Below are 27210 nucleotides of genomic sequence, written 5' to 3' on the forward strand. Positions count from 1 at the left end.
GTTTCGTCTTGGCATTCAAGGTCTGTCTGTTCATTCCCCATCTCAAGCTCTTCTCCTTTTCCCCAACACAGACTGCTGTGGTGGTTATAGTCAACCAGAGGTGGGGACTGAACATAGACAAGCTATAACATGTCTCTTCTTTTTCCCTTTTCTAAGGATGAGTTCCATCACCCTAAGGGAAAGACAATGTGAAGAAGAAAGAGTTGAGTGTAGTTGGAGTGGTTTCCTTTGATGGCCAGGCCTGCTGTTCAAACGTCTCTGTCTATGGTCTTCTTGAGCCCTGGGGTGGTTCTAATGTATCCAGTGGAGTTGATGCTTAGGTTCATGGCATTTCTCTAGGCTTTGGCTGTCTTGTCTTCAAGTTACCTCCTTGCTGGTGGCACCAGGACACATTCATAAAATGTGTGCCTATTTCCCTCCATGCATCAGATTCAGATAATGCAATGGCACTTTTCAGTTTTACTGGTTCACTTCTCTTCATATGAAATTTTATGCCCCTTCTCTCACCCTTGGCTTTAGGGCTAGGGAAAAAGCAAAACCCTTTTCTCTATAGCCCACAATTTCATCTACTCTAGTTTGGCCAAATCAGGTCTACAGCTATGTACAGATTCATCTTCCAGAATATGGACAAATCAGAAAAATCTGTGTATGTGTGTGACAGGGTTTTGGGAGGACGTGGTGGGAAGATGGGAGCGTGAGGAGAGTCTAGAATAGATGCTGAGTGTTCTTAGGTCTCATGCCTTTTCCACTGATAGCCCCTCAACATCCCATCTCTCCTAGTTTTCTTTTCCCCTCCCCTGGGAAGGGGAGTTCATCCAGTTTCGTAGTTCAGCAGTCATCTGATCAGATAATGCAATGGCACTTTTCAGTTTTACTGGTTCACTTCTCTTCATATGAAATTTTATGCCCCTTCTCTCACCCTTGGCTTTAGGGCTAGGGAAAAAGCAAAACCCTTTTCTCTTTCCTTAGGGGGCAGAGGCTAGCATGTTCATTGCAGCACTTTTAGAAATGACCTTTTCTCTCGAGTTCTGTGGACCTATGTGGGAAGTAGGAAGTTATTGAGGCTGATTCTTCCAGCACAAGCCTTTAGCGTTACGCAGAGAAAACTGGCTTTTATAACCTCTGAATTACCCATAGGGTAAATGAGGGTTAAGATTTTTAACATTATATTTTTTAGCATTATAATTTTAATGTATTTTAAAAAGTGAAATACAAGGAACTTGTGAAAATTTAGATTTAAGCATATTTCACATTAAATTTATGTCATAAACTAATTCTACAAACATGTCTTGAGTTTCTGCTATGTCATAGTTACTTGGAAGATTCCGGATATATGGAGAAAATTAAGACACGACCGTGTTCTCACGAGGCTCAGAAGCTGAAATTTAAAATATTTCATTCTTGTGAAAAAAATAACCGGTAGAATTTTAAGGATGAATACTGAAGCATTTAAAACACAGTGTTGTCGCCACTTATACACAAGTAACTATTAACACAGTGCTTCTCACACTTTAATATGCATTTAAATTATCTGGTAGTTAGATTAAAATACAGATTCTGAATCAGTAGGTTGGGGACAGGGCTTGTGGTTCTCTATTTCTAGCAATGTCCTGCCGATCTGTGAAAGATACTTTAAGTAGCAAGGGCTTAGAAAATCCTACGAATCGTGTTTCTGAGATACACCGAAAGGTACCTGGGAATCTCAATCTAGGGTGAAAGTTATTTCCATAACACCTGTCCCCTACCATAAAGGAAAAGAATTCTGACAGTGTGTTATTTCAAGACTTCTCATTGCTTATTAAAAAATGAAATACAATAAGCTTAAATGTACAGAGAGGTTAAGTGATGTCATATTGTCAGAGAGTAAACTGGTCAAAGTTTCAGGATTTGGCCTGACAACTAGAATGACCTAGCTATTCAATTGCAAGTCTTGACTTTCACCCTTTTAGGGGCTGTTAACTGAAGTGTAGAGAAGTGAACTAACTCCCCCATCTCAGTGATGAATGGCCCATGAGGTCAGCTGACCATCCATCTGCTGCTGTGATGTCAGACACATTTCCTTGTCTCTAAAGTAACTTGATGCGGATGATTGTAAATCAAAGTATTGGCATTTGGCCTCACTCAGTGTGAGAAAAACTTAGAGGAGTGCCTGATTCTCTTTTATTTAAGCTTTCAATTTTCTTAATCCTGCCCACCCCCTAACTTTTTTCTGAGAACTAAAAGAGCTTGGCCTCCTTGAGGGTAGCCTTTCTGATTAATTCACATTCACCCTTTTAACATATGCATGAATTCCAGAAAGTCTAATGCTTCTGTCCACATGGGAGTGAACATTACATCAGTCGCAGAGCTCGCCCCTGCTGTTCATAGAGTCTAAAGTCCAAGTTCGTGAGTGTGTTTAGCCATTAAAGGATTTTACAACATAGAACAAAAAGGATGGAAACTCAATTGCTAGAATAATTTAAGAGCTCTTCACACCGCTTGAGCTAAATACTCCCATCTTGCAATGATAAGCTCTAGGGCAGTTAATTAAAACCTTCACCTTTTCAATCTTGGATAGTATTGAATCCCAGAAGATTTTTTTTTTTTTTTTCCTGAAGGAACTAATTTTAAGGGTTAAGGAAAAGAAGGCAACAGAAGTCATATTATTGGCCAGTTTAAAAAATTAAATGTAAATTCTCATGCCAAGAAGAAAATTTCAAAGTAAATTAGTGACTTTAACTAAAGTGTAGAGCATATTCATTAAGTTAAAAGGAAAAGAAGGTTGCTGTGAATGTGGGTTTTGAATGCTTTCCTCAATCCACCTCGAGTATACTGCTTCCCCCAAACTTTTATCCAGTAACAGCTTCTTTATTGTTAGAACTTTTTTATGGGTCTGAAATGTACTCTATATGCTTACTGAGGCTGAGTCAAACTTCCCTGATTGCCACTTTATGTAAACTATGTGAAGTTGGAACCACCAGTAAATCAAAATTCAATCCCTTTTTATAAGTGTCTGGACACTTCCATATTTCAACTTAGTTCAAATCAATCACCTTTCTCAACATTTTGCTTCTCTATAATTTCTAATACACTTAGCCTTCAACTGTGTCCTGGCTTTCATTTCCAGGACTCACCCTCCTACTCAGTTCTTATCTCTACTTTTCACATTTAAGACTGTTTTACAAAGTGCATAGTTTGCAAAGTTTCATTTTTTAAAAAACCCCACAAAACCAACATTCCTTCATGCAATATCAGAGCTATTTTTTTTAGAATAGAGCATATTTTCCAAACAGTTTTCTTCTTTGTCTTTTTTGTTTTCATAACACTTCTATAACCAAGATAATATTATAATATGCAATTGACATTAAATATTCACGCAGAATTGTTAAAAATATGCAAGAGTTTTATATACATAAATGCAAACTTAGAATTATGCTCACAATTCCTAAATTTATAATCTGTCAAACAGAATACCAAGACCTCAAAATAAGACATATATGACAGATTCTAAAAGGTAGTCACTGCTATCGTTTGGGGAGAATTATTGGGTAAAGAAAAAAACAAAAGGTATATTGTTTAAGCCACTCTGCTGAGAACTTGAGCATGCATCAGCAAGTTCAGACGGCAGTTTGGAAAGTTTGGGATAAGCACTTGAATATTTGGAAATTAACTTATCAGTGCTTGCAAAGCACGGAGACTCATCTCAGAGAAGAGCTTGGAGGCATCTGCCCACGGAGTTCCCATTGTCATCCTTAAAACAAACACCTCAGATTCAGATTCCCTTCTGATCAATTCAACACACATTGTAGAATTCTGTGGCTTTGGACTCACCTTGTGAAATTGGAGTCTTTTCACCTTTAATTACTAGAATTAATCTAAATTTCCAGACTCAAGTATAAAATCTCCTCCTATCCTATAACACACAAATAAAAAACTTCTAAGACCATGTACCCGCCAGAAATTACCTTGATGATAAAGCGATAAAAGACACAAAAGAATTTCCTATGTTTTTCTCTTGTACCTAATGAAGTAATAACAGTTGTAGACACTAAGATATAACCTTCTGGAAAAATGTTGTTTTGCTTTGTTTTGTTTTCATTTCATGGCTGAATTTTTGAAAATATGGACTTTCTGGGAATTATTCTTTGTTAAGGACTCTATTTTTCAAAGATTCTGTTTTTTGATGGGCATGACAATGAAGGGGAATAAAATTCGCCACCCCAAAATGTATTTCTTAACTTGAAGATCATTTGGAGCTGATTATTTTTAAGAATAAAAGACTCATGAGGAAGCTTGGACCTTCCTCCTAACTGTCTAAAAGAATTTAAGATAGAAGGCCTGTTCCAGGAAGAAGCTTTCACCATGGATAGCTATAGTATAATATGAACTAGGTGTGGTAGACAGGGAGGAACCTGGCAAGGCCCATTTAATCAAAGTCCTCTCTGTGTCCCATTGTCTCTAGCTGACCCAACAAACATTTGTTTACTAAACATTAACTCTTTTCATCTTTCGGCAAATTGTCTCCTTTCCCTTTGAAGGTCCAGAACTCTGTCCCTTTCTCCTTAGTCCAGAATGACATATATACCTCATTTTTGCCTGACTGTTTTTTGAATCTTTTACACTTACATGAATTCCCCATATGCATGTATTAAACTATGTTTGATTTTCTCCTGTTAAACTGCCTTATGTCAGTTTAATTATTAGACCAGCCATAAGAACCAAGAGGGTAAGGGGGAAATTCCCTGCCTCACAATGGAACCTCATCCCTAAAGTACTTTAAAGGACTACATACATCTCAGTTTATAAAGCAGATCTGCATTAGGGCTTGAATTGGGGGAAAGGATGGATTGAATGCTTTTCTTATTGTCTCTACTTTGAGAATGATCTGCCAACAAACCCAGGATTTACATATCTGAGGAAGCAAAGAGGCACTTTCATACATTTTTGAGTTATTCTATTCGTTCATTCATTCATTCATTCATACACCTACTTATTCACGTATTCTGTTGGTCATTAATACGCTTCTCGTTATATTAATAGTCTTAGTCATCAACGTCTTCTGTGTTCCAAGTACTCTGATGGGTACGTGCAGAATGAGGCAAATTTAAATAAGCTCTTACTGTAAAGAATATACAGCCACATAATAGCAAAGAAATATTTTGAGATCTCAGAATACAGCATCGTGGAGCAGATGACGTTTTAACTCAATCTTGAGGCATGTCTAAGAAAGCGACAGGCAGACGAGAGGGAGAGAATATTCAAAGGAAATAGCATGATTGTAAACATGGGATTGAAGTGCAAACCCCACTTTGAGTATATGGAAAGTAGATCATATATAGGGTTGGAGAAAAGTACAGTAGGACAAACAGCTGGAAGTAGTGTCAGGTGAAATTAGGGAGGGAGAAGTATCGGTAAGTGATTCTTGATATCTTTCTTTTATTTTTTCTCCCATTCACTTTCAACACCTCATTTTTTCTCCTCCTTTCTAGATAAACAGAAAGGATAGGTGATAGCTGTAAGAGACAAGATTGGCCCAGGAAGTGGGCATTGTGACTACTCTGGGAGAGTTTGGGAGGCATATAATATGAGTGTTCACGTCCATATCACACTTAGGATTTCAGGTACAACTGGGGACAGTAGCCATGTAAATATGGAGGCAGTCCCGTCTGAACCAACATTCATTTCTCTATAACTTTGTCTTTGATTTTTGGCTCATCATGCAAAATCCCTGGGCACTAATCTTTTCAATTCAACAATGAAGACCACAATCTCTTCTCTATCAATACAAAGTTTGTTGGATCCAGTAATTCCTTGGATTTCCTTTAAAATTAAATTCTATAATTCTATCACTATTTGTTCATATTCATTTCATTCTGAGTAATACATAGAAGTAACATTTCTAAAAACCTTAATCTGATCTAAGCTAAGTAATTCACTGCTGTAGGATGAAGAAGATGGTATGAAAAATTTTTAAAAAATTTTGGAATGGGCAAAAAAAGATCACTTGGTGCCGTGTCTAGCACATCCTTCCAAGTCAATTCACCTTTCGTTATCTTTGAGCTTCTTAAAACTCTGTAAATTACAGAATGCTGATAGTAATGCAAACAATTCTCATCCCTAAAAATGCAAATAGTGCAGGTGGAGATTCAATTGATTATTGTCTTATGGACATTAACCAATTTATAAACTCATTTCAGCAGTTGTAATGGCCTATATAAGTATGTATATACTCCTTTGAACTAGTTCTAATAGCCTGCTATTTCCCATATTAATTAATTTTATTTTATTTGGCTTCATTATATACTTGTATAAGAGTCATAATTTTATGGTAAAATTATTCTTGAACAAAGATAAGGGACACCGCTTAAGGTCACAAATCCTGTTGTCACAATTTACCGGGTAGAGGCAATACAATTTTCCTTATACTCCATTCCTCTCTAGAAGTGCTGTGGAACAAAGAGCATTGGAGGATTAAATAGGAAGGGTTTATACAGTTTTCGACAAATAATATGAAAAACATGTGGATCATTAATGCATCAAATAAATACTACCAAAGTTATTTGTTAAAATTACAAGACACATCAATCGACAACCTGACTCAGTGATAGAATTCATGTATCTTAGTCTGTATCAAATTGTGGTTCAACATTTCCTTGTCTGCTTTCCTATTTTTTGAAGACAGCAATTTTCAGTAAACTAGAAATTATATCTCTGAGTGGTGTTTTTACTTAAAATGTCTCAAAATAAATTAATTGGCACATTTTTTAGTTGACAAATTTCAGTCTTAAAATAAAAGTGAATAACTTCTTGTTGGGGGAGAGGTGTAGAGACACAGAGAAAGGGAAGGAGTGAAGGGAAAGAGGAAGGAAGGCAGGAGGAGGGAGGGATGGAGGGAAGAAAGGAGCACAGAAAGGAAAAATGACTGTCCTCTTGCGCTATTTAGTATATCCCTTCTCCTGGGGGCAGTGGAGGAGAAAGAGAAGCTGAAACGCTAGGAGGCATATTGAATGATAATTAAGGAAACATTGTTTTAGCTACTTTCAGCCTTTTCATAACTAGCACCTGAGCAATTTCTCCCCTTGTCTTAGTCATTAAAGAGAAGCTATTTGTCACCGAAGCTTTTTCATTGTGTCCTCACTGAAACAATCCACTTTGCTGGACCATCCCCAAGTTTCTATTTGAGTCTTTTTGAGATTAGAGATCAAAACATTTTATTACTGAACCATGACCATTCCATGGCTTGGTGAAGCATTGGCTTTTACTGCAGTATTTTCTATCTAGATTAAAACAATTAACTTTTAATTGTTCAACATTCTGTTTCAAGACTGTAGAATATTTTGACAGCTCTTACCCATTGGCATTTTTATGATTTAAATTTCTAGCAAAGCATTTTCTTTGCCTACATTTTTCATATGAGTCATTCTTGCTTTTGTACCTTTGTACCTCCTAAAACGTCTTCACTCCATCCTCAAGGATTTGCAATTTTGAGTGTAATTATATGATATATTCTTCCCTGTGAATCAGTTTTAAAACATATTAAACAATTATTAGTTCCTGAAAGAAACAGTCCTAAGTGGGAGAAACAAACGCCAGACCAACAACCCAGAATCTACTGTATTGTTCCTTGGTTTCGAATTGGAACACTTTGAGAAGTTTGACGAATTTTCATATTTGAACTTAAAGATTAGAGAGAGTGAAAATCCAAGTACGGAACTTTTTAGTATGATAAGCTAAAATTAAAATTGGGGTTTTTAGTGAAAAAGTCCAATCATTTAATGTTATTTACTATGACCATTTATACAAACTAAAGAAAATATAATAACAGAAAATCTAAAACATTACCTTTTACTTTGGTTTTCAATTTTGTTTTCAGGTGTACATCGTAATATATTTTGAATTCTGTGTAGATTACATCATGTTCACCACCCAAAGATTAATTATAATCCATCACCACACATGTGGCAGATACTTTTACATATTTTTCTCATTACCCAAATATTAACAGTGCAGGGCAGAAAGCTGGAAAACAGAAAAATATTAAGAGAATAGTAAAATCACCAGCAATTCCATTCCTTGAATATAATTACCATTATATATACATGACAATATTAATATTGTGACATATCCTACATACATATATACATGTCATATGTGCATACATATATTTTATATTTTTAGCCTGTTCTTAATGTTAATGATGCATTATGAACATTTTTTCTTAGTAATAAGCAAATCTATGAAATGTAATTTTTAATGGCTGCATAGACTTTATCTTATAGGAGATTCCATAGATAATTTATTTTAATTCCCCTTTTTTGAATATATACTTTTCATCAATAATAAATTATTATAAGTAATACGTTGCTGAACATTTATATCCATCTATCTTCGAATGGTTCGATGTATTTTGTCAGCATTCAATAGCAAAATTTCATCAATAGTTACTAGCACTTTCCACTTTGAAGATTCCAGGCAACTAAGAACAAAAGATATTCATACTTCAAGGTCTTTTGGTCCATACTGTCAAACTGTCCTCTAGAATTATTAAACTTCTTTATGTACTCACCAATGGATTAACAGGATGACAGCGTTTAAAAATAATTTCTATTGTCTAACGAATATTTATTCAGTACTCATCAGGAAAGGAATGGTTGCATTTGAAGTACTCTGTAAATTATTGTCTGAAGAATATTTTTTAGTTTCGTTACTTATTAAATAAAGACATTCATCATTCAAACTGGATAACGTCAAGGATAGATTTAAAATTTGTTCTTTCAAAAATACTGAAACGATTTTTTTTGGCTAAATTTTGAGCATAGTTCTATCTCAAATTATATATGACCTAGAAACGGGTAATTAGATGTTATGTTTAGCAATAAGAGGAGGAGAGATAACAAACATCTTTTTGAGTTTCCACCACTGAGAAGCCAAGTCCTTCCCTTGTCCATTTCTTTCCTCAAACTCCTCCCAATTCTGCAAAATGTATTTGCATATGGAAAGGGAAACAGCTCCTTTACGGAAAATTGCAATTAAATGTCTAGCAAGGGAAGCAAACACAATGCAAGCTTAAGGATTATCAAGGGTCCTCTCAACCATCACTAGACAACTGCTGAGTGCTGTAATCACTAACAAATCAGTACTACACTCTTCACAAATCTGGTGAACCCACATCCAAGTTGGCTGTCAAGTCACTGTCTGAGGTGATTACAAATGCCATGAAATCTTACTGCCATGGAGTTTCTTTTCAGAGACTCTACTCTTACACTCCTGACTATTGTATTTATATTTCTATTTTTAGAAACATTTGGCACTTCTTCTTTGTGTGTGTGTGCGTATGCGTGCACACATGTGCATGTTTATCTTTGAGTAGGAGTAAGAATGCCACAAATATTACACATGGACCATTTGGGTTCTGAGGATTTAGCCTTCAAAAGATTCTGAGCTACCTCCTACCTAGGGAGGTCTGATTATCACCTCTTAAGCATATAAGAAGCCGTAAGTTGTAATTGTTTGTATGTAAAACACTGATGATGGCATTTTAAGTTACAGAACTCACAGAGAGAAGTGTATGATATTGACTACATTTCCACTGGGATTTCAAAATACCCAATTATTAAAGGAGACAGTAGTCATAGATGAGCAGATATGGACAGGAGACCATTTCTCACCATCATCCACACAATGCTGTTGATTGATGTCTACGCCACTGTTTCTGTTTCATCAGGGGTCGGGGTTGGGTATAGGACAAAATTGTGTTCATGACCTACTTTTAATAAAGGCCTCAGAAACTGAGGTTTTTTTACTTCCTACATTTATTTACCTCTTGAGACATAGCTGGTAATTTATTCTTTGGAGATTCTAGATATGGCTAACTCTGAAAAGAAAGGGGAGTCGAATAATTCAAGTAAAGGATTAAAATCAAGAAAAATAGCCATAGCTGAACTTAAAAATATGCCTCTGCTGACAAGTGACAAAAAAGGAGTGGAAAACCCTGTGACCCTGACAACAACTTCTTAACTTTTTTTCCCCATGTTTCTCCAAGATTCACAGATTTTAGACACTAAAGAAGATAAATGATGAGTGAACAGTATCAGGTGTCCTTCAATATTCTCAGCAATGCCCAGGGGTTCCATCTGTATTTCAGTACACTCAACAGCCAGGTGAGCTACCCCAAGCACTTATTGAGTTTGTAGCTGAGGTGCTGGGGAAATAATCAGCATCTGCATAGCCTGCCTTTTGGGGCCACACTTGTTACCCAAACGCATTTTCTTTAAGAATCTAATAGTGGATCCAAACAGCATTAAAAGAAACAAAAAGAATGAGGTAATTTATTTTAACATTTCTCTACGGCTTCATCTAGAATCACTTTAATACATATCCCAAATTCTCACTGAACTAACCAGAGGCACTCTGGGCACCCTGGTTTTCCAACACTTTTGCCCCCAAATATCAAAATTGTAATGACAAAGTGCAAAATAAATGCAATAGATATGGTGAAAAATGGCTGAGAGTCAAAGCTCAAGTGATAATTCACTCAAGGGGACCTGCTGATGTTATAAGTGGGGAAAGTAAGGTTTGAGTTATTTATATTTAGCAGAATTTTAAGAGTCAACCATCACAATTTATCCAACTTGTGGGTATCAATTATCTTTTCTGTGTCTATCCATCTTGAAAACTGGTAACCAAGGTGGGAAAAATTGCCAGTTAATGAAGAAAACAAACAAGCAGATTATTCTTTGGAAAGTCCTTATCTTTTATGGATGATAAGCAAAAACTGTTGTAGTGTGTGCTCTTAAGCTTAAATCAAAGCTATATAAATACACTTTTCAAGAAATCAAAGAAAGGACCTAAGAAAAGAAAAACAAATGATGATTTCTATAATCAATTCACATACCTTGTGATTTTTAATCAGATAGTTTTCCTGGCTTGCTGAGAAGTTTTGTTACTTTCATTATTATTTCCTCAAACTGAAGGAAATATTATTAAACATTTGAGTAATTTTTCATTCTAGACACTTATACTGAGGAGACCATGACATTGAGGAGTCATCAGGTAGTGGGGCCTCGTGTTTTAGGCTGGAGTGTGGACTTCCGCTGGGAGGCCATCAGCGAGAGTAAGCTTCTCTGTCCCTGGAGCCCTGCCTCCTTAGCAGCTTCAGCCTGCTCCCGGCCATCACCTGACTCCGATGTTTGCTCATTCGGCATTTTTACGTCTACTGTCTTCGCATCCAGTTAATCTCAGCCTTATTTGCTTTCTGTGTTTGGATTTGAAGAAGTTGTCTCCCAGCCTTTGGAACCCCCTCCCTCATTCTCCATTTCTCAGAAGTAGGCCTGATCATTGTGTTCTCTACCTGTTCTAAGGGACGGATGATCTCCAAGAGTTTTCCTCTAGCAGGAGCATGAGTAACCTTTCTTTCTTACATCAACTAATACTGATAGTAACGTCAACGACAGCAACAGCAAGAAAATACCTCTTGTTGTGAACGTAAATTCTAGCTCATTCGCTTGTCTTGTTTCCTTTTCCACGTGCCATCCAATACAAGGCTGTCCAAATATATAAAACCTCTAATACTTTTTCTTGTTGCCAAATAAATGTAGAGATTTTCCTACTCCAATATTTCTACAAAGAGGATTTCCCTGGCAAATAGGCTTCTTCCATTTTCTGTTTTTTGTTTTATTGCTTCTATGTCTTTTCATACATTCTTGAAATAATTCGACATAGTGACAGCATTTTTCTTAGCATAAGCAGCATATCCTCAGAATTAGAGTGTCCTTATGTTCTTGATAAAAATGAAATTTCTCTATACCCCTGCAAACTACTGAATCAGGATCACTAGTAATAACTTTAGAAGGAGCGTTTTAAGTGAAAGCACCCAAAGGGCATCCTTTTGAATGGTAAACTTCAGACAAATAATGAGTACATGTAAATCCATTGTGTTACTGATCTTTTTCACAGTCACTGCTGATTTGCTGCAAAAAACCAGTACAAATTTTTCTTGTCATGATTATTTGCATACAATTGTATGTTTTTTGGGGGCATAGGGGAGAATCTATCAGATAAAGTGTTGCAGAGGCGGGTTAGTCACTTATCACAATAAATCTCTGAAATGTTGACATGGTCCCTACCATTGCATGTTACTCCAGATACCCTAAGACATTCTAGTACCTCAAGTGTGAATGTGATAAATGTTTAAATATGTTATTAAATAGTAAATATAGTATTTTGAATCAAAAATAAATAAAATGGAAGTAAAACTTGATAACTGTGTTGTAGAATAGATAATACACTAATACATCAATAATTGAAAACTATACTATATTGCCAGGTGTTCACTAATGCCGACATGATGATCTGTAAAATGAGTTCGTCGTTGGAAAACCACATCTATTGCTTCTGAATTAGAGGCCTGTATACAAAGCAGCCATTAAAATATCTTTTTATTTGCAATTTAAGCCAGTTTCTTTGCATAATTAAAAAAAAATCACCGTGTGTATAAATGTTATGACATAATTATATTATCCAAAAGTTAAAAATCACTGTACAGTTCTTAATGTAACAAGATATCCCCCTACTCCTTGAAAAAGTTAACTTAAAATTTTCAATTACTACGCAATTATCATATTAAAATTTCATTAGAATATTATAAGCTACAGGGCTGTGATCATCAGAATTATCTTAATAATTATTTCCTTCCAAAATAGGACAGGAACATTGAGAGTGAAAGCTGAATGAGAAACGTGATAAATACTGTGTGGTTCAGGTGAAGAAGCCTGTTAAGAAAGGAGAGTCACGCCTGGAGGGTTGGTAGCCAGGGACAGTATTCACAACGCGATGCCGTCTGCTCTGATAAACCACCGCTTCACTGAGTCTGCTCACTTCATAGAATCTATTCAGTACCCCAGGTAGATTTATCACTTTTGTAACAAATAATGGTATATTGATTGTTGGTTGTATTGATGTCAACAAACTTTATTATGCAGTCAGTGGCTTAACACTGGTCTAATTCAAGTTTGGGCTTTATATATATATATATATATATTTATATATAGCCTCTAGCATTTGTGTATATTTAATAATATATTGTCTGTGTAGTTCCGACTCTAAATCATCACCACAATCTACTCATCTCTTTCAGGTGCAAAGATGCTGGATCACTGGCACTTCCAGGGCTATTTTTGATGTGCTGAATGATGAACTATCAGGATGTCTTCATAAGTTGCCATAGACCACCAGTGAAGCTCACGGTCTTGGTCTTCGCATGTAAATTGGCAGGAGTGCCATAGGGATTGCCTATCTCATGAGGACAGGGCTGGCCTCACGGAAGTGTGACCTGAGAAGTCTCACAGAGTCTTGGGCTGAGAAGGACCCCATGTCTGTTTTAAGGTTTTGCTGCTGCCATCCTAAATTTTTAGTTTTTGAACAAAAAGCCCCACATTTCAGTTTGCACTGAGCCCCTCCCATTGTGTAGCCAGTCCTGGATAAGGTTGTCACAAAGATTGAACAAAATAATATAACGTGTGAGAATACCAAATCCCCGGAATATAGTCTCTTGTACTGTCCCCATACAAGCACTTAGGGAAATGCTTACCACAAGGGAGAGGCAAATTATTCACCATTAAAACATATTTCAAGGTCCAGCTAAAGAAAATCACCTCCATTTTATAGCTGCTCATGATTCTTCAGTTGAAGACTGTTAGCACTAAGCACTTTAGTTGCAAAAAGCAGAATCATAATAGCTAATTTTAGCAGAAAAGAGATTTTATTTCCCTCTCAATCCATTTTCCGTGTGACAATTAAGCTCTAATCTGCCAAGGCATCCAGTGTATGCAGTGAATGTATTTCTCTCCTATCCATGAGAAGGGAAGTTGCCATATGCATGATAGTATTATGGACCATCTTTGGGAGGATTGAGAAAATCATCACTCAAATCATTTTGCATTGTATGGTTCAGTTGAGGAACCCAGTTAAGGTAGTGCTTGAAGTGTCTACAGCCAGGAGGAATATCCCACAGATGAGGCAGAATGCCTCTGCAATGACCCCATCATGCTACAAGCACTGAAGTTCCATCACATGCCAAGCACCAGGCAGCAGAGCATGCCTGCGCAACGTCACTGCTCCCCCCAGCTGGACCTCCCCCATCACCTTTGATGGAATTTGGATCCCACCTGGTCACTGCTTCCTAGAATTACCCTCTTCAGAACCCAAGTTCTGGACTGATTCCTCTTACTGTTGCAGCCTAGGTCACATGCACATGATGCAGTTTCAAGGGAGGCCAGGGAACTGAGTTTATGGTTTCTATATTAGGAAGGCAGAAGTCATAAAATAGAAAATGCTGACCTGCCATAATCATGGAAAATGTCCAAGAGGGGAAATCGTTTTGTTTAAAAATTCTGTCGTCCTTAACTTGGCGTAGTTTTGTCCCAGGGACAACTTGGCAATATTTGAAGACATTTTGGTTGTCACAACGTGGGGGTGCTGGGGAGGGAAAGGGAGTGTGGTACCATCAACTAGTGAATAGAGGACAGAGATGCTGCTGAACATCCTACAGTGCACAAGTCAGCCCTTCACAACAGAGAAGCATCCAGCCCAAAACGTCAGTAGTGTCATTGTTGAGAAATTCTGCTTTAATCTGTCTTTCTCCCGTAATTACCATGGGTCTCTCACATCATGATGACTAAGGGTGAACCCCAAGAATCTGTATTATTTTAAGTGCTTCGAGTGATACTGAAGTATCCAGGTGTTGCATTCAGCACAGACCTCTTTAATGTACGGCACATGTGTGTCTTTCAATCTAGAATAACAAGTATTAAGATTTACCTCTGTTAAACTGTAAACTGTTGATCTTATTAATTTTTGTCAATGTATCCCCTGGAATAATAGATTTCACCCAGTCATTCTTAAAAGATACTTCTTTATTGGGAAAGGATACTATATATATTGTGTAGCAATTATGTGACAGACATTGTGCTAAGTGCTTTTACATCATATTCCCACTTAAATTCACAACAAAATTCTGCTACAGACTTTATTTTTCCTATTTTATAAATGAGAAAAAAATTAAAGCCACACATAATTATGTTATTCGACCATGTTTGCAATGGTGGAGCTGGCATTTAAATGAGATCTTTTAGAATCTCAAGTCTGTTTTATTTGTTTGCCATTTATTCATCTACTTTTTCAGTGATTCTGGAAATATTTATAAACAGTGAGTAAGAAAACAATTTTTGCCTTCAAGTTGCTTGGAGACCTCATTGGACAGATAGAAAAATGAAAACGCCCTATTCTATCTACCATGAGGAATAAAGGGCCCATATGGAAACGGAAACTAACTCCAGGCTAGGGGTGAAGGAAAGCCAGATGGAGGAGAGGTTGTCTGCGCTGGTATTTAGGGTGAGAAGATAGCCAGCAGGGGGCGCAAAGGAGGTCCTCACAGAGTGCGTGCCAAATGATCAATTCTAAGGGGTTGTATGTGTCCTTTGAAAGTGATTCTTTTGAATGTCAAGTGTCATATAGAAAGAAAACGGATTAGGCAATTTAGGAAAATGGTGGAATAAAGCAACTGCCAAATTCTGGTAGAAAGATATTGATTGAGTTAATGAGCAGTAAAAAGCGGCAGGATTTGGAGACCAAACATGAAGGAAACAGAAAAGGCAGTAGACTCAGATGTCACCCAGGTTTTTAGTCAGTCGCCTGGATGGATGGTAGTACATTTGGCTGCAGGTAGGATCACCTGCTGCGTAGTTAGAAGGGGCTGATGAGATTGGCTGCCAGAGTACTGTGTGACAATCAGATCAGGTGGATACATCAGCACTCTCCGGGCTTTCTCTTGGATTTATTTCTCTTCTTGTTGGAGGTGTTTCCTTCAATATTTATTCCAAATATAGCCTTTGTGTGACCAAGTTTGAGTCTTTCATGCTGAAAGATATCTTTATTTTACCTTTTCATTTAAATATGAGTTTAGCTTGATATACAATGTTGGGCTCCAGATTTTTTTCCTTCACTTTTTGAAAATATCTCCACCTTGCATATAGTATTGCTGTTAACATGACCAATGTCCACCTGATTCCAGGTCTTTGTATACAATCTGCCTTTTCATTCTGGAGGATCTCAGATTCATTTCTTTGTTTCTGATGTTTTCACAATTCATTCAAATGGGTTGAAGTGTGTTTTGTTTTCCTTTCATATGTAGTTCTATGGGCCCATTCAATCTGAGTTTCTCATTGGTTACTTAAATACTAGGAAAACTTTGTGCAGTTTTTAAAATATTTGTTCTTCTAAGAACTATTATTTCCTTTACTTCTGAGATTTCTATTATACAGATGTCAACACATCTTGTGTACACTATACCCCGTTAGATTTTAAATCTTACCATTTATCTATCTTCTGGGAGGCCTCCTCAACCTACTCTTCCAGCCCTTATTCATTCACTATCTTGGCCCATTTTATTATTTATCCCGTCTAGTGAGTTCTTTACTTAAAGTAACGTACTTGTCATACTCAGAATCTTCATGAATATCTGTTCTGGTTCTTTATGAATATTTGTTTCTGTTTCATTTTTTCAATTTCTATTTCTATTCCTCAAAGATATTTATAATTATTGGGTTGTACTATTTAATTTGTAATCTACCTGGTCTATTAATTATGCCTCCTCTGCTAAGGTTTTCTATTTTTGGTTTCTCTTTTATGTTGCATATATTCCATAGTTATCTCAATAATTGTTCTTAATTTTAAGGTCATATTCTTTTGGAGAATCTACTCCCACTCTGGTTTTGGGTACCACAGGGGTGATCAAATCCTAGGGTCTAGGTATAGACTCTGGCCACATTGGAGTTGTGGAAGTGTCCTTTGTGCAAGGGAGCTTCTGATGTGACATCAAGGACTCAGGTATTCTGTGTCCCCTCTCCCCACATACGCACATAAGGGCTGACCCTGCTCCTTGGGATATTATCGTCTAATCTCTGTCCTGGACACTTGACTTTTTAAAGAGATGCCTCCTGTATTTTAGGAAAGAAAGAAGATGTGTGTTACTTTTTTTTCTATCTCTTTTCCATCCAAATGGGTTTCAATCTCTATTTAGCATGCCATCTCTTTTTGGCACTGACTCTAGGCTACTACATTACTATCTTAGAGGAGAAAGTGTTAGACAACTTCCTCCTGGGCCAATGTGGAGAGAGAAAGTGGGACAACCCACGTCACTGGACCCTCTTGCACACATTGCTATGGCTATGCTCCTACTTAATAACACTCTTGCCCACTCCCCCGACCTGACACCCACAGCACACTCTGGACCCCTTTCACCTTTGGCCTCAAAGGGATTTTTCATAGACTCTCTTGATAGATTCTGAGACTCATCTGTGCCCCTTCTCACATTTGTGATAATTCCAGAGAGAATTCAAGCAGCAAATGTGGGTTTATCACCTCCTCCAGAACTGGAATCCTCATGTCATCTGTGTGATTGCCTGCTCTCCTACAATGTTGGTCTCACTTTGCGGTGTTGCTGACATTTCAAGAAACTCTCTTAAATAGGGATATTTAAGTGTTTCTCTTTGTAAATGCTATTCTCCTTTGGAGATGCGATAATTACACGTTATAATTACACTTCAAGTTCTTTGAGACAATTATCATAAGCCATTCCATTGTTTTACTTGAAATGAGTGAAAAACTTTATACAAAGGTTTTTTGGTAATGTTCTTTGCAGAAATATTGCAGTTGGTATGAACTTCTCAGAGAAGCAGGGTTTTTCACTTTTACCTGCCTAGCATCTAACCCAGGTCCTAAGATGTGATACAAGATGTATGCTCCAATAATGTCCATTTTACTGAAATGCTAGAAAACAAAGGGGAATGGTGGTTGGTGTCAGATAGAACTGGGTTTATGTCTCAGCTAAAGAATTAAGCCAGATCTTTGCTCTTGCTAAACTTATTTAATAGTTCTAAAATAAAAGGGTATTATTGAATGTAAAAATAGAATGCATTAATATACACAAAGTTCTTAATAAGTACAGCGCTTGATGTTTAATAAATTTTCATCATATGGCAGTCATTACATCTATAATAGTAAGTAATGATTTTATTTAGATATATATATCATTTACAAATCTGATTTTCCACATACTGCATGAACCTCTGAGCTGGCTTACATGATTCTAGGATCATCTAATCGATCTTGAATACTGCTGCCAAATCCCTCTTTCTTAAAACCACTTTGATCACTTCAGGTTCCCATCCAAAGTCTTTGATGGTGTCATTTTCTATTATACCTAAATGCAATTTCTCTGCTCAGCTTTCATAACTCACCATGACTTGGCTTCATCCTGCATATCAGTGCTAGTCAAGATTCTTTGGTTACAAAAACCAGAAAACCACTTAAGAAATTCCAAGTAAGTGTGGTAGGAATAACTATTTTCATAGTGCAATAGCCTTTGTGATGATCACAAAATCTAAGCCACCATATTCAATAAGAACATTTCAGGGAAGCAGCTGGGGAACAAACCTCTTCTTGTGTTCCAGAAGTGACATACCCTCTACCTTCTCTGCTTTGGAAACCCTTCTACTAGAGAATGGCAATACATGGCCACCAGCTTCAAGTCAATATGATTCTATAGAGCTAACAGTTCCCAACAGCCAACTACAGCCTCTGCATCTTTCCAGATAGATCAACTGGTTTTGAATTCAGCATCTACCTCTGGTCCATTCTGCTGGAGAAGTGGTAGAGCTGGGGAGGCAGCAGGTGAATGGAGTGTGCTTCCCAGGCAACAGTTGCTGAGAGAACTTCTACAAATGATTATAAAGATGATGCATACAGAAAAGTATCCAATATAAGTTTCCAGGATATACTTTTTATGCTATTCAGTCATGTCTCCCTTATAATCAGGAACCAAACATGTTCCACTCTTCCTCAGCGTATTTGTACCTGAAACCCAGGCCTTAACAGGCAACACCTCCCTCTTCTCCTTTACTTCTACAAGCTTGTAAGGGTCTGCTGAAGTTATTAAGTGGACATAGATGTGTACTTAATAAGTGGGAAGATGAGTGAGTGAATAACGCTTGCCAGGATCATTCCACTTTCCATTGGTTTTCATTTCTGTGCTTGCATCTACAAATTTTTCTGTCTACTCAATAAAACTTGGCACACAATGATGTGGTTTATGAAAACAAGTTTCTTTAAGCTATTCTGTCATGGACTCCTTGTTGTTTGATGTGTGTTAATTTGCTCTTCTCTGGGCATTACATATCTTAGGGCAGAAATCATGTCTAAACTTCTATTATAACTCCTTGAAATCTATCATAGCACTAAGATCATGGTTCATATATAATTAACACTTATTGGACCGGGCCAACATTTGGTCAAAACCAGACCAAACTGATTTAGAGAAACTGGGTTTGGTTTTTACTTTTTACACAGGAATAGAGATATGAAAATCATTGGTGAGATCCATAATTTTTCTAACTTATTCATAGTAGTCACTGCTCACTCCTCACAGAAGTAACTTCAACTCAATTATACCACATGTTTTTGCTGTACTTTTAAAATTTTCTTAACAAAGTGGAAGAGGAGAATGGTAGTATGTAGGGGTAAGACAATTACCCAGATGATAACTTCAACTTTAGTCAACACTAAAATGGGAAAGTAGGAATTCAGTGAGCTCTATTCGACATATCAACTTCAGGAGATTCGATAATATGCATGATAGCCTTGAACTGCATTATTGTCACAGCTGTTAATATAAAGGGAAGAGCTCTAACTCCTTACGTTTTTAATATAATAAAAGTAATCTAATCAAAGATAAGGTTTTGAGGCATGCTTTCCTAAATCTGTAACAACAACAAGAGCTATGTTTATTGAGCATTTAGTATTTGTCAGGCATTAGATTAATTGCTTTACATAGATTATCTGTTTTATCGTGGTAACTATGTAAGTGTTTACTAATATTTTACCCTATGAAACTGAGGCTGAAGAAGTTTGAGTAATTTGTCCTAGAACACAACCAATCAGTAATGGATTTCTAATTTAAAGGTGTTCTGACCTCATAATCTGTGTTCGCTTTAAGTAAAGCAGACAGCTAAGGATTTCTGATGAAACAAAATAGGTTTTTTGGTTGAACATATTTGATTTTTGAGTACATTTATATTTCAGGATATAAAAGTGAAAATAAAATTATGTTGAACTCAGTAATTTTGAATATAATTTATTGAGAAGACATTAAAGCAAAAATTATTTCTTTGATAACTATCAAATGTGGGAAGAAACTATTTTTAAATGACGTTCTCTCCCTCCATCTTCCTTTTTTGTTCAAAATTCTCAGTGAATTTAATGGTTCACAGGACCATAAACTCTGAGCCTTTAGCATGCTTATTTTATAAAATAATGTTTTTGTAATTTTAGAGGAATTTCCTAATGCAAAACTACCTTTTGAATTCTAACTTCAAATAATTGCAGTGTGCCACATCACAGATGACTCATGGCTGTTGCTGAGCTCTACAAAGTGTAGACTCTCTTGCAATGGAGAGCAAGATATATGGTATTATGCTGTCTTGTGGTTTCTCCTTTTTCCTTTAATACCTAAGGAAGTTAAAAACACTATTTTTACAATTGGAAAATATTCCTTAATTCATCCCATTCTCCTCTGGCTAGTATGGCATTTCCAGTTTGACCTTATAGCTTAACGTAAATTTTATCTATCTCTGCTTGGAGTAGGAAGAAGGCAGTGAGTACCCTGGTCAAAACAGGAGAATAAAGAGAAAAAGAGGCACAAGAGACATGTTCATCTCTTTGTTCTCCTAATTTCTCCGTGTCTATGATTCCAAACTTAGTCAAGCATGTTTATGTAAATATCACTAAATATCTAAAAGGAGCTTTAAAAACCTTGCTATATATTTTATTTTAAATTAACAAGTAAAGGAAAGAATGTTCAAAGGCACAGAGGCACGAGAGAATATGTAAACTTAATGGAAGATTTTCCAGATAGTATTCTCAAACATTAGTGTGCAAAAAATCACCTGGGTCTTGCTACGAAAAGTCTTCTGAATCAGTAGGTCTGGCATGAAGCCTGCGCCTCTGCAATTCAAACAAGTGTCCTGGAGATGCAGTTGACGCAGGGGCCATTCTTTCAGTAGAAAGCACAAAGAGGGAATTGCCTGATCTCTGTCATATTTTGAGAGCTAAAGTATAGCTCTAAGAGGTGAAGTAAGTATTCATGTAGACAAAGTAAACCTCTCCTTTCTCTGCTCCCCAGATCACTACTTTGTTTTGACTGCTGGACCAAGGATGATGAGAATAAACAACTCTTTATAGCTGTACAGTCATGCGTCACTTAATGACGGAGAGGCGTTCTGAGAAATGCATTGTTAGGCAATTTCATCATTGTTTAAACATCATAGAGCGCACGTACGCAAACCTGGATGGTCCAGCCTACTGCACACCTAGGCTCTATGGTATAGCCTATTGCTCCTTGTCTACAAACCTGTACGGTACATTACTGTACTGAATTCTGTAGGTAATTGTAATGCAATGGTAAGTATTCGTGTATCTAAACATAGAAAAGGTGCACCAAAAATATGGTAGAAAAGATAAAAAATGGTACATCTGTATAGGGCACTCACCATGAATGGAACTTGTAGGACTGAAAGCTGTTCTGGGTGAGTCAGTGAGAGAGTGGTGAGTAAACGTGAAGGCCTAGGACATTGCTGTGTACCACTGAAGCCTTTATAAACACTGCACGCTAAAGCTACACTAAATTTACAAAAAAATGTTTTCTGTCTTCACCATAAATTAATCTCAATTTACTGCAACTTTTACTTTAAGAACTTTTAAATTTCTTTTAACTTTGATTCTTTTGTAATAATACAGCTTGAAACACAAACACATAGTAAAGCTGTACAGAAATATTTTATTTTTTTATATCCTTATTCTAGAACCTTTTTCCTATTTTTAGAATTTTCATGTTTTTTTTACTTTTTAAACATTTTTGTTAAAAACTAAGACAGAAACACACACATTAGCCTAGGCCTACACAGGGTCAAGATTGTCAACACCACTGCCTCTACCTCCACCTCCTGTCCTGCTGGAAGGTTTTCAGGGGCATTAATACACGTGGAGCTGCCATCTCCTATGATAACAATGCCTTCAGGAATATTTTTAAAGGACCTGACTGAGGCTCCTTTTGAGGAGATGTCACACTTTTTAGCAATATGTCCATGAGAGTTTTCTTGGTTTGTTTCTTTTTTTCGTCAAGATTTGCTTGTAAGCAGATCATGCGCCATGAACATTCCTCTCTATTAATGAAAACCTTTTGGTATTGGGGTCCATGTTGTCAAACTTTTAAAGGAGTTTGTTGAGGTCTGAAAAAGCTTCTGCTAAACATTTCACTGTGGGGTTCTTCTTTTTCTTCTCCTGCATTTTCCTTTCTCTTGCCTCTTCCTCAGCTATACATTTCTGTTCCCATTCCAACAACTCCTCATTAGCCAATGCTTCAGGAACCACCTCTAGAAGCTCCTCATTGTCATCCTCACTTGCATCCACGTTAAAGTCTGCCTTCTCAGCTACAGCCTTGTTGATTTTTGCAATCTCTTCATACTTGGCAAATCCCTTGAAGTCATGGACAAACCTCTTGAGTGTCTTTGAGATGCCATTCATCCACTCCGTGTTGAGATGGCCCCAAGCCCAAGCAAGATTCTTAATGGAGTCATAGATGTTGCAATCTTTCCAGAATTGCTGCAATGTCTTCTTAGTACTTCCTTTGGTTGCTGCAGCAATAGCCTGGGCAAATGTCCTCCAGTAGCCCTTACAAGCTGCTCTAACTCCTTGATCCATTGGTTAGATCGAAGAGGTGGTGTTTGTAGGGAGAAACCCTTCTTTGATATCGGGATGAAGATCATCAGTTAAAGGAGGATGTCCAGGAGCATTATCAGCAGTAAGGAAAATCTTGAAAGATATGTTATTCTCCAAATAGTACTTCTTCATTTTGTTGGCATAGCAATTCAGGAGGGCATCTTGGAAGAGGAGCTGGGTCATCCAAGACTTTGTATTGAGCCTATAGTGCATTGGTATTGTGTGCTTATTGATATACTTGAAGGCTCTGGGGTTCTCACTGTGCCAGATCACAAAGGATTTCAATTTGCAGCCTGCAACATTGCCCCCAGTCAGGGCTATTATCCTGTCCTTAAAAGCCTCAAAAGCATGGATTTGGCTTTCTTACAGATGAAAGACCTTTCAAGCATCCATTTCCATAATAGAGAGTTTTCCTCCATATTGAATATTTGCTCTGGCAAGTAATTTTCCTCTACAATCGGATTATCTAGAGTTTCCAAAAATTATTCAGCTGCCTTCATATCAGCACTCACAGACTTGCCACTCACTTTTACATAATAAATAACAATTCTTGAATTGTTTAAACTACCCAGAGCTAGCAGTAAACTTTCAACACTGTAGTTGGGTCTAGCCTTTTTTTCCAACAACACAAATAAACTTTTTGCTTTGGCTGTGAACCTCTCGGTGCTGAGAGGGACATGCATCTGTGTCTGATCTTCAATCTAGGTCTTTAGAAGTTTCTCCATGTCTGATATAGGTCCTTGAATTTTTGTTAGTCCCGTTGTCTTCAATGGAGCAGATACTTTAACAGCTTCTGTCACTTTGTTCTTGTTTTTCAAGATTGTATCTATGGTGGAATGGGACATGCCTGACCAGCAAGCAATAACCATCACTGGCTTTCCAGCTTCACAGTCCTGAATCACTTTTAATTTCATTTCCAGGTCTATCACTTGACATGGCCTCTTACTGGCAACACTAGAAGTGGATTTTGTATGTTTAGGGGCCATGATTAGCAGAACAATGCAAGATTAAATCAAGATCAAGAGAAAATTATACAATTAAGAGATGCGGTAAACAGGAGATGTTTGAGTTTGCTGCTGGTGTAATGCAGCATACTGTTTCACAGTAAACTTCTTTTATCAATAGAAAGAGTACACTCTAAAATAATGATAAAAAGTACAGTATAGTAAATACATAAACCAGAAGCATAGTCATTTATTATCAAATATTATGTACTATACATAACTGTATGTGCTATTCTTTTATACGACTGGCAGGGCAGTAGGTTTGTCTACACCAGCATCACCACAAACTCGTGAGTAAAGCATCGTGCTATGATGTTATGAGGTTACAATGTCGCTAGATGGTGATAGGAATTTTTCAGCTCCATTAGATCTTATAGGACCATCATTGTATATGTGGTCCATCGTTGACTGAAATGTCGTTATGCAACACATGGCTGTGTTTAAAAATCACCAGTTTTTCTTGAAGACCTATTAATTTTAAAAAATTCAAGTACCTGATTATACTTTTATCACATTAAAGTAGTAGCTAGAGTTCTACAGACTCAGATGTATCTGTGGAGTAGGCAGGTGACATCAGTGTGTGACAGAGGCTGATGTAAGAAGGTAAGCCCCATACTGTTTGTACTGCATACCTTATCTAAGGTAGAGTTCTAAGAGAACTCTTGATGTGTCATGCCCTTGTGTTATCCTCTCTTTTTAAGTGTGGGCAGGAACTTTAACTTGCTTCCAACGAAGAGAATATGGCAAAGGTAGGACGGGATATCAGTCTCCTAATCATTATCTTCTACGGCAAAGGTGATGGGATTTTGCAGGTATATCCAAGGCCCTTAATCAGTGGACTTTATGTTAATCAAAAAGGACATTATCCTAGGGGCCAGCCTGGTGGCACGCAGTGGTTAACTTTGCACATTCCTCTTCAGCAGCCTGGGGTTCACCAGTTTGGGTCCCAGGTGCGGACATGGCACCACTTGTCAAGCCATGCTGTGGCAGGTGTTCCACATATAAAGTCGAGGAAGATGGGCACAGATGTTAGCTCAGGGCCAGTCTTCCTCAGTAAAAAAAGAAAAAAAAAAAGGAGGATTGGTGGCAGATGTTAGCTCAGGACTAATCTTCCTCAAAAAAAAGAAAAAGTACACTATCCTGGATGTGTCTGATTTAATCAGGTGAGTCATTCCAAAGAAGGACAAAAGATCAGAGCCCAAAGAAGAGAGAGAGACTCTCTTGCTGGACTTGAAGAGACAAATTGCATGGTATGGAGAGAGTCACATGGCAGAGAACAGTAGATGTCTCTAGAAGCCTAGGGTCTCAGTCCTACAACCCTAAGAAACTTAATTCTGCCAATTTCCAGTGAGCTAGAAAGAGGAAACCAAGCCTCAGATGAAATCACAGCCAAAAATGACACTTTGCTGCCTCATGAGACAGTGGGCTGAAAACCCGGTTGAACCACACCAGACACTGACTTACAGAAACTATGAGATGATAACTGCTCGCTGTTTTAACCACTCAGTTTGGGGTAATTTGTTACTCAGCAACAGAAAGCTAAAATATCAACATATCTGCTTATTTAATTTGCATTTTGAAGCTTTATACTCTCCACAGAAACTGCCAACACATACGTACATGTGACCTGAGTCTCCACTGTGTAACACTCCTCTCAACCCCAGACTTTTGCAATCTACATGTAGGATTTGCTCATAGATGGGCTGTGGACTAGCCATGTTTTCCCTCTTGTGGAACTTTAGTTTTCTTAGACACAAAATGAAGACTATGAGATATATTCTACAGTATTGTTGTGAGTCAAGTCAGGATGAGGCCTCAGAACTACTTGCTCAGGATGAGAGCATCTGTCCTAGATTCTAAACCACCATTGGCCCACAGAAGAGACCGCCTCAGGACCTGGAGTGGAACTGGTAACATGTCCAGCACTCCTTTCCCTCTTAAGCTCTGAGATGCTTCACTAATATCAGCTGGGGTATCTCATCTGAATTCATCACTTTATGCTCACTATCCCAGCTTAGACTGCAAGAGGTCAAGGCCATCACTTGTCTCGTTGGTTCTCACCTCCAAACAGACTTATGGTCAGTGAGGAAACCTCCTCTAAGTTCTTTATTCTTCTCCTCTCCTCCTTCTTATCCTTCTTGCCCTCTTCTCTTCTTCCCAAACTCTCCTTCCCTCTGCCTCTCTCTTTTCCCTCTCTTCCCTCCTTCTCTCTTTCCTCCCCATCTGCTCATCTCCCATCTCTTCTCCTTCCTTCCCTTTACATACTTACACATATATAATTTCTAGAACAGCGTGTTTGCCCTTGTAATATGATCAATAAAGGTCAGTTTCCTTTCTCAATTCATCCCTCATGGGTAGTTGTGGGTATTAAATTAAATTTAACTAATGCATATGATGCTATCTAGTACACAATAAACTCCAAATTTTTATTTTCTTCTTTAACATCTAAATGATATATGCTAACTAACTGGTGGAATGATTTAACTAAAGGATGGTCACTGAAGTTCTATTGTGGCAAGGTCTTATGAGGGGTTCTCTGTTGGATATGGACATATATTTGGTCACAATCTACCACTGAGATCAAAGTTTGTTTACACAAAATGAGTTGATACTCAAACTCACTCACACTTGCATTCATTTTATTTTCAAACTGCTTTATTTATGTAGCTGGAAAGCCTAAAAACCTGGTTGAAATTTAGAAATGATTTATGCCTACACAATTATTCTTGTCTTCTTGGAAATATTTTTTGCCCACATGACTAGATGAACATAACCCTGGAAAGACAGATAATTTGAATCCTAACTAAAAATTCTATGGAGTTTTAAGTGTAATGTTATTATCATGGCTTTCCCAAGTATTCCCAAGAACACCACAGCTTTGTCATTGCCATCAACACTAACCAGTACCCTTGTTATCGTTTTGTTAATTCAAAATGTTAGATATTCATTCTTTAACAAATGTTGTTTGATTGTGTGTATCAGGCACTGTTCTAGGCACTAGGGACATAGCATGGCATGAGTGGTGCCCGGGCCCCTGTGTGTAAACAGCCTCCATAGAGCTCTCCAATCACAGGAAATAATTGAAAGTACAAGATACAATGTACAAGGAAGACTGGAAAGAAGGATGGAAAATCCTGGGGCATTTTGTAAATGAAGACATACTTAAAGAATATGACTACATGTAAAAGCCAGCATACTGAAAACAAGAATACATCACTATTTTGTATGTGTATGACTGGAGTAAGTTTTAAATATTTAGCAATAAACACTGCTAAATATTTTGTATAACTTCCAGATATACACACATGTTCATACACACAATTATTAGCAATTATAGCATCATAAAAACTCCCTATTTGAATTCTCAAACTATCTTAGGCAAAGCATTTTTTTTTTC

At 37.3% G+C, this 27210-nt stretch overlaps 1 long non-coding RNA gene across 1 annotated transcript in view; it reads left to right on the forward strand.

The window, feature by feature from the left end:
- Nucleotides 1-20151, forward strand: part of LOC103548470 (uncharacterized) — a 43987-nt gene extending 23836 nt beyond the window's left edge. The window contains exons 2-3 of the long non-coding RNA XR_544259.2: nucleotides 12681-12881; nucleotides 13115-20151. This is a non-coding gene — a long non-coding RNA (uncharacterized lncRNA). The remainder of the gene's footprint in view (nucleotides 1-12680; nucleotides 12882-13114) is intronic.
- The last annotated feature ends 7059 nt before the right edge of the window (nucleotides 20152-27210 follow it).

This window comes from Equus przewalskii, chromosome 16 (assembly GCF_037783145.1).
Source record: "Equus przewalskii isolate Varuska chromosome 16, EquPr2, whole genome shotgun sequence".
Classification (NCBI taxonomy): domain Eukaryota; kingdom Metazoa; phylum Chordata; class Mammalia; order Perissodactyla; family Equidae; genus Equus; species Equus przewalskii.